We start from the raw sequence: 12,109 nt of genomic DNA, 5'->3' as shown, positions 1-12,109 counted from the left end.
CTTCGTAGTACGGCGCGTACTGGGAACTACGAGAAGTGCGGAAGTGAGAGGCTTGTAAAATGGGACAGTCTGGCCTTCGTCGCGCTGCTCAGGATGCCTAGCAACCATGATACTAACTGCGAGAAACGTTTCATACAGCTTTGTTTGACAGAAATGAAGGAGAAAAAATGTTTTGTTCATTCATTTTTTTATGACATCACTTTGATTTGTTGAGACCACAGGACTGTAAAACATGATTGTTGGGCTTCATTTCTGTACTGAACAGTCATTTAAGATTAGTTAGTAAATAATAATTAGCTAATGTTGTTCATGAGACAAAAGTCATCTCACTGTGGTAATGTTAATATAATATGGACAATATTATATGTATTGTCAGATTATATATATATATATATCTATATATATATAGATATATATATATGAGCTTGAACTCTGGTTCAAAGATGCAAGTAGCAGTTATTTATATTTCCTATCACCTTAAATCTTCACTCAAAGACAAGTATCCCTGACAGTGTATATACAGATGTATTATATATATGAGACAAACATTGTTCTTTCAATATGTTGGCATTACTAAATTTGGCTCAATGCTTACATATATGTGTAAAAAGAAAACGTACGAGCTGTGATAACTGTTTCTGATAGAATGAAGATCAGACTGATATATGAAATATTCCTTTATTGGGTGAGAAAATCAGACCATGTCATAACTGCTTTAAGTCATACAGAATAGATATCAGAGCCTTAAACAGGCTGACTTCTGCTAAATGGGTCAAACTGGGCAGAAAGTCTACAAACACATAACATCCTTATAGAATATGATGTAACACTATAGATCAACTTACCTCAGAATATATAAAGCATATAAACAATTACAGCAATATGATGCAACAAACACAGCAGTGCTACTAATCCAAAATACTCAAAGCTTCATAGAACAAACAAACATTTATTTTTAGCTCCATTCTGCTGCTGATACATACTTAGGTTTCTGAATATTAAACTTGTTGCTGCCTTTCATAGTGTGTAACTTGAAGGCCCTGAGTACTTTCTCCCACACTGAAAACACTGGGATGATAACATTATTTGAACATTACCTAATAAGACTGATTCAGGACAGACAATTAGTTATGTTAAACTTTCCTAGCAGTCCTTCACAAACAGGGAACAGTCTGTCTATTCTCTCCATCTGTCAGCTGCTGCTGGCTCTTCCTCCTCCTCTTCCTCACACACTGCTGAGTTTGTCCTGGTGGATCATCAGGGGTGCAACACCTCACAGATGATGTGCAGCAGTGGGTCCCTCAGTCTGTCCTCACTCTGGACACTTGCAGTTGTCACACATGGAAATCAAATGTGTGATAAGCTGCAGGATTCAAACACAAGTGTAACTTATAAATACATGTTCATACTTTTATTCCACAATCAGAGAGACAGAAACAGAGAGAGTGCAGGACAGACAGACAGGTGACAGTCTCAGGTGTACACACTGCTACAAAACAGCACAAGAGAAGGAGGATTTAGTGTTTGTGTTATTACGAGTGCTAAACAAGAAGAGTTCCCAGATGGTACAGTGGACACATGTGTGACTCCTGTGATTAAAGCATCTTTCTTTCAGCTTAACGAGTGAACCGTCAGCTCGTTCAAACACACGTTAAAGTCCGTTTGGCTCCACACCACCGAACAGAGGCAGCAATATAACATAGCTAACATTAACAGTGCAGTGAATCCTGCTTGTGCCGTCATATTCAGGACTGCAAACCGAGCAGCATCACTGACTTTCAGCTTGTTGTGTTTGTGGATATATGACTGACTTTAATTATCCATAAAATCATCACATTCTCTGTAAGATTAAGGTCGACTATCGAAGGCCGTATATTTTAAAGTAAAGGCTTTAAAACCAAGTTAGTACAAACATCACTAATGTCACATAACTTTGCCGACATGTCGCCAACAGTAATGTGTTAATGTTCGTCATTATTAAACATTCCGTCATAAATAAGTGACATAATATTCACTACTTACTCCGCTTCATCCATCCGCTGTTTTTTTCCAAAAAACTATCCACACCCACCACCGCGCTATGAATTGTGGGATATATGGGACCACGAAGTGTACACCGGACCACGCTTCAAATTTGGGGAAATCGACGGCGCATCTGGAGTACAATTCGGATCGGGACAGCCGTCATCGTGTTGCTGTGGCGTAATAGGTCTCAAAATGCGTACTCCGGAGCGTGCGGTCGCTGGATTGGGACACAGCCATTCTCTGGGTAGTTCTTATCACTATGGGTGTAATATATTTCTGACCACAAGCGTGACTTGGGGCGCTGTTTCCACGTTTATGAAAATGTGACCAAAGTACAAGTTTTCTCCTTGGAGTAACGTTTTTATCAGGCTAATGATGTCATTCCGGGTTGAAACTCCGCTTCAGGTCCCAAAGTCAAACAAACATTGCAGCATCACTGAAAGTTAAAAACTGTTTGTCTTTAATAAAATGTTCAGTTTTGCTGCTCTACCAGGTGTAACAATTAAATTTAAGATCCAGGAACAAAAACAAAGTTAGAATTTAGAAAAGAGTTAGCACGCTAGTTGTTTCCATCTAAGGATGATATACCATGTTCTCACTGAGGGATTTCTTAAAATATTTCAATTCAATTCAATTCAATTTTATTTATACAGCGCCACATCACAACAAAAGTCGCCTCAAGGCGCTTTATATTGTACAGTAGATCCTACAATAATAGATACAGAGAAAAACCCAACAATCATATGGCCCCCTATGAGCAAGCACTTTGGCGACAGTGGGAAGGAAAAACTCCCTTTTAACAGGAAGAAACCTCCGGCAGAACCAGGCTTAGGGAGGGGCGGGGCCATCTGCTGCGACCGGTTGGGGTGAGAGAAGGAAGACAGGATAAAGACATGCTGTGGAAGAGAGACAGAGATTAATAACAGATATGATTCGATGCAGAGAGGTCTATTAACACATAGTGAGTGAGAAAGGTGACTGGAAAGGAAAAACTCAATGCATCATGGGAATCCACGGCAGCCTACGTCTATTGCAGCATAACTAAGGGAGGATTCAGGGTCACCTGGTCCAGCCCTAACTATATGCTTTAGCAAAAAGGAAAGTTTGAAGCCTAATCTTAAAAGTAGAGATAGTGTCTGTCTCCTGAATCCAAACTGGAAGCTGGTTCCACAGAAGAGGGGCCTGAAAACTGAAGGCTCTGCCTCCCATTCTACTTTTAAATACTCTAGGAACAACAAGTAAGCCTGCAGTGTGAGAGCGAAGTGCTCTAATAGGGTGATATGGTACTACAAGCTCAATAAGTCTATGTGTTGTATTATCTCGATTAACATGTTTAACTCTAGAGTTGATACTTCTTGGTAGTGAATAATGTCCACAACCCAGTCTTTCTATCTTTTCAGTAAAATCTGCAAATGTTTGAGGGTATCTGTTTACAATGATTTTAGCAACTTCTTCACAAGATGCACGTTTAGGGTTCCTGCAGTGAACTTGCATGGCCTCCACAACAATTCTAACCATACTTCTCCTGTCCTCTGGATGAGCTCTGTCTCCTCTTGTGATTGCATGCGACAGTCGAAGTGGAAATCTTTCCCAAGGAATCTGTAAGTGTGAGACCCAAGAGCTGGAGTAATGGTTGTACATAGTGGTGGACGTGGAGGAGGAGGGGTGAGGTGGATGGCTTGATGTTTCAGCTGATGCAGCAGGGCAAAGCTCCAGAGTAATGGTGTCATTCAGGTTCTCTGGTCTGTTGCCATCTAAAAAAAAAAAAGAGAGATCATTGGAAAAGCAACTTTAAATGGCTATTCCAACAAATATGTCCTCACTAAAAGATGAACCCTGCAATTAGGATTGAGTAGTAACAGAAAGGCAGTTTAGGGGACCTTGTCTGAAGATGAAAAGAATCAATCCCGGGACTGCAAACTCAAGGTCTTGTATTGAAAAGTCTTGTCTTGTATTGAAAAGTTGAAAAATACATTGAAAAATACACTATGTTTTACAGTTTGTCACAATTTCCTCCCTTAGTCCTACCTCTACCAATAAAAGGTTAATGGTGTAAGATTCAGTGTCTACTTTTCTTTATGTTTTCTGTGTTAATTAACTACCAGTCAATGTGAGCCCCAAAAAGCTCTTCAATATTATACTGTCAATGTACATGTGTACAATGGTATGGTGAAGAAAAAAGAAGCTAATCAGTGACATATGAGTCTGTGAGTTGTACAGAACCTACACAAACCTCCTTTAAATGCAAGAAGTAGTTTACGTATTTGAATTGGTGTGAGAAAGGGTTTGAGATCTTCCACCTCCACAAACAAAAGATCACTTTTTTGTTGTACACCAATAACGTCCATCAGATGTTCTACAATGCAGATTATTTTCTCTCTGTCTAGTGCCGGCAGGAGGCTTGTGAGTTCCTCTTCAATTTCCATCCCTGAAAAAGAATCAAGAGGAAACTGAATGGTGTAGGGAGACAACAAAAAGGCCTGCCATGTTATAAAGTGGTAGTGGGTAATAATCCATCAGACCGTCAGCATTTACACACACACTTCTTTCTGTAGGGCAACGCAAGCAGGGAGGTCGAAGGTCAATGAGGAGTACTGAGTGATGCAACTCGAGCACAAAGTACAATTCAGAATTGAGTATGAATCAAGCATAACAGCTATCTTCCCAGAAACCAAGCCATCATCAGTGTCATCTACAATAGAAACATAGCCTTTGACATACTTGGTACCTTTGTAGACAACTGCTGACACATCCAAAGTGGTCTGATTAGTGCAGCCTGCTTTTGCCACAGCTTCTTGAATGACAGCGTTGTAAAGATGATGATTATAATCACTTGTTTCTCCAATGATTTGAACTGTAGGTGGAAACAGTTGGCCCACTGAGAGGTAGGACTGCAGTAACTGATGCCGTTCTGTCAGAGTCTTGCATAAGTTGACAAAGTTGTGCACTGTTCTTGTACATGCTTTGAAATACAAGTGCTTGCTCTCAAACCTAAGGGTCCACAAACGAATGAGTGGTCCAAAGTGAAGGACAAGCTCTGCATAATGTAACAAATAGTGATGTTTTGCGTTTAAAGCTTTGTCAGGAAACCTACTGTGTCTGAGATATATGTAGTCCTCTATCAGTATCTTTATGTCAATGTCATTGTGACTTATTTTGGGGGCACATACAAGATCAACAATGTCTCTAAGTTTAAGGCATAACTGCCAAACCTCACTATCCACAGGATGTTTTATCTTTTCACCAATGTACAGAGGCAGTAGTCATTGAAGACATTAGTTTTGTGCTGCTGAACCCCCCAGCCTCTGCCCTGTTTTCACCTCACTTGGCTTACTTAAAGCATCACTTCCTACATGTTTGAACTGTACAATTGCTCTGTTTAACTGGTTGTATGTGAAATGCCCTTCCACTTACACAAGGGTATCAATATATAGCGACAAGTCACTGGAAACCACTTCTTCAAATAAATCATGGCCCAAACATGGAGGTAACCCAGAGCACACATGGAAATACTTCAGTGAATTAAACACAGAGTCAAATTTAATGCCATTCACAACCGAGTGGTCACTTGTAGAGAGGACCTCAACACTGTCTTTATAGTTATCATCTGTTCTCTTTTGTCCAAGTGATAGTGGATCATTGATAAAGCTTTCCCTGTCAATTAAGCAGTATCTGCAAAAATGTTTGCTGCAGCTGAAATTCTCAGTGAAACCACCTACGCAGTGGGAGCCCAGATTGTCTCCTAAGATGGCTATCAAAGCTGCCTTGATTATGGTTCCATCCTCTACCAGAACCCCTGTCTCTTCCATATCTTTAAGGTCTGCAATAAGACTGGAAAAAACTTTGTTATGGTCAAAAGTTTTGAAGTCAGTGTCCCTGCAAAGCAGAACAAGTTGCATTGCATCAACAGAGGACCGGTTGTGTGGTAAGATCTCATCTAGAGTCATGTACACTGCCAGGATTTTATGTTTCTTTTTGCCAGACCCTAACGGATTAACCACTTCAAATGCATCTTGGTAGAGAATGAGTGAAAGAGATGATGGATAGTGCTGTAAAAGTGCATTATCTTTGACATTTTGACCATCTCAGACATCCTCTAAAACCGTATCTGGTGATTGGCGCAGTTTTGACTGTTTGTACTGTTCCCGTATTGTGGGTTGTCTCAAGAGAGACTTCAGTGTTTCTTTAATTGGCACATACTAATAAATAGTGCTGTTTGCCTGTACTGTCAGATCCTAAAAACAAATTGAGTGGGTTTCTATGGGCTCAAATTGTGGTCATAAATATTTTGTATTGTAAATCAGGATTTGTATGTGTAAAAAGAATTTGTGTGTACGTAAAAAAGATTTTTGTGTGGACTTAGCCAAAAAATACGTGTGAAACTCTGCACTCAAGTTTCAAGTTACAAGTACGAATTTTGACCCTATTTTTCTTCCTTTCATCTGATTGGCCAATGTCATGTCAATCACAAATTTAGCAATCCAATCGGAGAAGAGATTGGATATATATATACATATATATATATATATACATATATATATATATGTATATATATATATATACATGTTCTCCCCGTGTTTGCGTGGGTTCCCTCCGGGTACTCCGGCTTCCTCCCACCGTCCAAAGACATGCAGTTTGAGGGGATAGGTTAATTGAATAATCCAAATTGTCACTAGGTGTGTATGTGTGAGTGAATGTGAGCGTGAATGGTTGTCTGTCCCTGTGTGTTGGCCCTGCGACAGACTGGCGACCTGTCCAGGTGTACCCGCCTCTCGCCTCTCACCCGGCGAGAGGCAGGGTGAGGCGGAGCGTCCATCCATGGACACATTTATATATATATATATATATATATATAAAAAAAACACCAACACGCCCCTGCGGGCGGTTTATCCTTCAACCTCGGGTCCTCTACCACAGGCCTGGGAGCTTGAGGGTCCTGCGCAGTATCTTAGCTGTTCCCAGGACTGCGCTCTTCTGGACAGAGATCTCCGATGTTGTTCCGGGATCTGCTGGAGCCACTCGCCTAGCTTGGGAGTCACCGCACCTAGTGCTCCGATTACCACTGGGACCACCGTTACCTTCACCCTCCACATCCTCTCGAGCTCTTCTCTGAGCCCTTGGTATTTCTCCAGCTTCTCGTGTTCCTTCTTCCTGATATTGCTGTCATTCGAACCGCTTCATCGATCACTACAGCCGTCTTGTTCTGTTTGTCTACCACCACTATGTCCGGTTGGTTAGCCACCACCATTTTGTCCGTCTGCATCTGGAAGTCCCACAGGATCTTAGCTCGGTCATTCTCCATCACCCTTGGGGGCATCTCCCATTTTGACCTTGGGACTTCCAGGTTATACTCGGCACAGATGTTCCTGTACACTATGCCGGCCACTTGGTTATGGCGTTCCATGTATGCCTTGCCTGCTAGCATCTTGCACCCTGCTGTTATGTGCTGGATTGTCTCAGGGCATCTTTACACAGCCTGCACCTGGGGTCTTGCCTGGTGTGATAGACCCCAGCCTCTATGGATCTTGTACTCAGAGCTTGTTCTTGTGCTGCCATGATTAGTGCCTCTGTGCTGTCTTTCAGTCCAGCTTTGACCAGCCACTGGTAGGATTTCTGGATATCAGCCACCTCCTCTATCTGCCGGTGGTCATTACCGTGCAGGGGCCTGTCCTTCCATGATGGTTCCTCGCCTTCCTCCTCTTTCTTGGGTTTCTGCTGCCTGAGGTATTCACTGAGCACTTTCGGTCAGTTGGGGCCATCTTCGTGATGTATTAGTGGATATTTCTTGTCTCATCCTGGACTGTGGTGCTGACACTCACCAGTCCCGGCCCCTTCCTTCCGCTTAGCGTACAGCCTCAGGGTGTTGGACTTGGGGTGAAACCCTCCATGCATGGTAAGGAGCTTTCTTGTCTTTATGTCAGTGGCTTCTATCTCCTCCTTTGGCCAGCCTATTACCCCAGCAGGGTACCTGATCACGGGCAGGGCGTGGGTGTTGATAGCCCGGATCTTGTTCTTACCGTTCAGCTGACTCCTCAGGACTTGCCTGACCCTCTGCAGGTACTTGGTGGTTGCAGCTTTCCTAGCGACCTCTTCATGGTTCCCATTAAACACGGGATCCCCAGGTACTTGTAACTGTCCTCTATGTCTGCAATGTTGCCTTCTGGTAGTTCAATCCCCTCAGTTCTGACTACCTTCCCTCTTTTTGTTACCATCCGACTACACTTCTCCAGTCCGAGCGACATTCCAATGTCATTGCTGTATATCCTGGTAGTGTGTATCAGTGAATCGATGTCTCGTTCACTCTTGGCATACAACTTGATGTCATCCATGTACAGGAGGTGGCTGACAACCGCTCCGTTTAGAAGTCGGTATCCGTAGCCAGTCTTGTTAATGATCTCACTGAGGGGTTCAGGCCTATGCAGAACAGCAGTGGGGACAGAGCATCTCCTTGGTAGATCCCGCGCTTGATGGTGACTTGTGCTATGGGCTTGGAGTTGGCCTCTAGTGTTGTACGCCACATCCCCATTGAGTTCCTGATGAAGGCTCTTAGGGTCCTGTTGATCTTGTACAATTCTAGGCATTCCAGTATCCAGCTGTGGGGCATTGAGTCATAGGCCTTCTTGTAATCAATCCAGGCTGTGCACAGGTTGGTCAGTCTGGTCTTGCAGTCTTGGCTGACTGTTCTGTCTACCAGTAGCTGGTGTTTTGCGCCTCTGGTATTCTTGCCAATCCCTTTCTGTGTCCCGCTCATGTATTGACCCATGTGCCTGTTCATCTTAGCCGATATGATGCCTGACAGGAGCTTCCATGTAGTACTGAGGCAGGTTATTGGTCGGTAGTTGGATGGGACCGGTCCTTCTTGGGGTCCTTGGGGATCAGGACCGTCCGACCTTGATTAGCCATTCGGGTGTCTCTCGTTAACTAGCAGCTGGTTCATTTGTGCTGCCAGGCGCTCGTGGAGTGCAGTCAGCTTCTTCAGCCAGTAGGCGTGAACCATGTCGGGGCCTGGTGCTGTCCAGCGCTTCATACTGGAGACCCTTTCTTGAATGTCTGCCACTGTGATGGTTACGGACCCTGTTCAGGGAGGTCGCTATGGTCTGCCCTCAGATCCACTAGCCACTGAGCATTGCCGTTATGGGTTGTGTCCTTCTCCCATATGCTCTTCCAGTATTGCTCCGTCTCCAGCCTTGGTGGTGCTGTTCTCTTATTGTTCCTTGCCACTGAGAGTACACCTTTGCTGGTTCTGTGGAGAACAGCTGGTTTATTCTCCTGCCTTCTATCTCTCTGGTGTACCTCCTCAAGCGGCTGGCCAAGGCTGTGAGTCTTTGCTTGGCAGTTTCCAGGCCCTCAGGTATGGACAGCTTGCTGTATTTCTTATGCACCTTCTTTGTCGCGCCTTTCTGCAACTCCGTTGGTTGGCTAACCTCCCTCCGTGCTACTTTGATCTTGCCCTCTAGCCTCCTTCTCCATGGAGGTACTGCCCCTTGTGGCTGTTCAACTTGTAGCCAAGCATCTCACTGATCACTGCTGCCGTAGTGTAGATCAGCTTGTTAGTGTCGGTAATCGTGGTTGTAGGTATTGTCCGTGGTGCTGCATTAACATCATCTAGCAGACCTTCTGAGGGTACTTCACGTAATCTTGGTAACCGGCTACGGGGGATCCAGGTTTCAAGCTTGGCCATGATCCTATCTTTCAGGTCAGTTCCTCTCGCACTCAACGAGTGCCAAGATTAAGTGAAGTACCCTCAGAAGGTCTGCTAGATGATGTTAATGCAGCACTACGGACGATACCTACAACCACGATTACCGACACTAACAAGCTGATCTACACTACGGCAGCAGTGATCAGTGAGATGCTTGGCTACAAGTTGAACAGCCACAAGGGCAGTACCCTCCATGGAGAAGGAGGCTGAGGGCAAGATCAAAGTAGCACGGAGGGAGGTTAGCCAACTAACGGAGTTGCAGAAAGGCACGACAAAGAAGGTGCATAAGAAATACAGCAAGCTGTCCATACCTGAGGCCTTGGAAACTGCCAAGCAAAGACTTACAGCCTTGGCCAGCCGCTTGAGGAGGTACACCAGAGAGATAGAAGGCAGGAGAATAAACCAGCTGTTCTCCACAGAACCAGCAAAGGTGTACTCTCAGTGGCAAGGGAACAATAAGAGAACAGCACCACCAAGGCTGGAGACGGAGCAATACTGGAAGAGCATATGGGAGAAGGACACAACCCATAACGGCAATGCTCAGTGGCTAGTGGATCTGAGGGCAGACCATAGCGACCTCCCTGAACAGGGTCCGGTAACCATCACAGTGGCAGACATTCAAGAAAGGGTCTCCAGTATGAAGAGTTGGACAGCACCAGGGCCCGACATGGTTCACGCCTACTGGCTGAAGAAGCAGACTGCACTCCACGAGCGTCTGGCAGCACAAATGAACCAGCTGCTAGTTAACGAGAGACACCCGGAATGGCTAACCGAAGGTCGGACGGTCCTGATCCCCAAGGACCCCAAGAAGGGACCGGTCCCATCCAACTACCGACCAATAACCTGCCTCAGTACTACATGGGTCAATACATGAGCGGGGCACAGAAAGGGATTGGCAAGAATACCAGAGGCGCAAAACACCAGCTACTGGTAGACAGAACAGTCAGCCAAGACTGCAAGACCAGACTGACCAACCTGTGCACAGCCTGGATTGATTACAAGAAGGCCTATGACTCAATGCCCCACAGCTGGATACTGGAATGCCTAGAATTGTACAAGATCAACAGGACCCTAAGAGCCTTCATCAGGAACTCAATGGGGATGTGGCGCACAACACTAGAGGCCAACTCCAAGCCCATAGCACAAGTCACCATCAAGTGCGGGATCTACCAAGGAGATGCTCTGTCCCCACTGCTGTTCTGCATAGGCCTGAACCCCTCAGTGAGATCATTAACAAGACTGGCTACGGATACCGACTACGAAACGGAGCGGTTGTCAGCCACCTCCTGTACATGGATGACATCAAGCTGTATGCCAAGAGTGAACAAGACATCGATTCACTGATCCACACCACCAGGCTATACAGCAATGACATCGGGATGTCATTCGGGCTGGAGAAGTGTAGTCGGATGGTAACAAAGAGAGGAAAGGTAGTCAGAACTGAGGGATCGAACTACCAGAAGGCAACATTGCAGACATAGAGGACAGTTACAAGTACCTGGGGATCCCGCAGGCGAATGGGAACCATGAAGAGGCCGCTAGGAAAGCTGCAACCACCAAGTACCTGCAGAGGGTCAGGCAAGTCCTGAGGAGTCAGCTGAACGGTAAGAACAAGATCCGGGCTATCAACACCTACGCCCTGCCCGTGATCAGGTACCCTGCTGGGGTAATAGGCTGGCCAAAGGAGGAGATAGAAGCCACTGACATAAAGACAAGAAAGCTCCTTACCATGCATGGAGGGTTTCACCCCAAGTCCAACACCCTGAGGCTGTACGCTAAGCGGAAGGAAGGGCCGAGGACTGGTGAGTGTCAGCACCACAGTCCAGGATGAGACAACGAACATCCAAGAATACATTGGGAAGATGGCCCCAACTGACCGAGTGCTCAGTGAATACCTCAGGCAGCAGAAACCCAAGAAAGAGGAGGGAGACGAGGAACCATCATGGAAGGACAGGCCCCTGCACGGTATGTACCACCGGCAGATAGAGGAGGTGGCTGATATCCAGAAATCCTACCAGTGGCTGGACAAAGCTGGACTGAAAGACAGCACAGAGGCACTAATCATGGCAGCACAAGAACAAGCTCTGAGTACAAGATCCATAGAGGCTGGGGTCTATCACACCAGGCAAGACCCCAGGTGCAGGCTGTGTAAAGATGCCCCTGAGACAATCCAGCACATAACAGCAGGTTGCAAGATGCTAGCAGGCAAGGCATACATGGAACGCATACCATAACCAAGTGGCCAGCATAGTGTACAGGAACATCTGTGCCGAGTATAACCTGGAAGTCCCAAGGTCAAAATGGGAGATGCCCCCAAGGGTGATGGAGAATGACCGAGCTAAGATCCTGTGGGACTTCCAGATGCAGACGCACAAAATGGTG

Source organism: Oreochromis aureus, linkage group 10 (genome assembly GCF_013358895.1).
Source record: "Oreochromis aureus strain Israel breed Guangdong linkage group 10, ZZ_aureus, whole genome shotgun sequence".
In the NCBI taxonomy this organism is placed as follows: domain Eukaryota; kingdom Metazoa; phylum Chordata; class Actinopteri; order Cichliformes; family Cichlidae; genus Oreochromis; species Oreochromis aureus.
Note: the sequence above shows the minus strand (reverse complement) of the source record.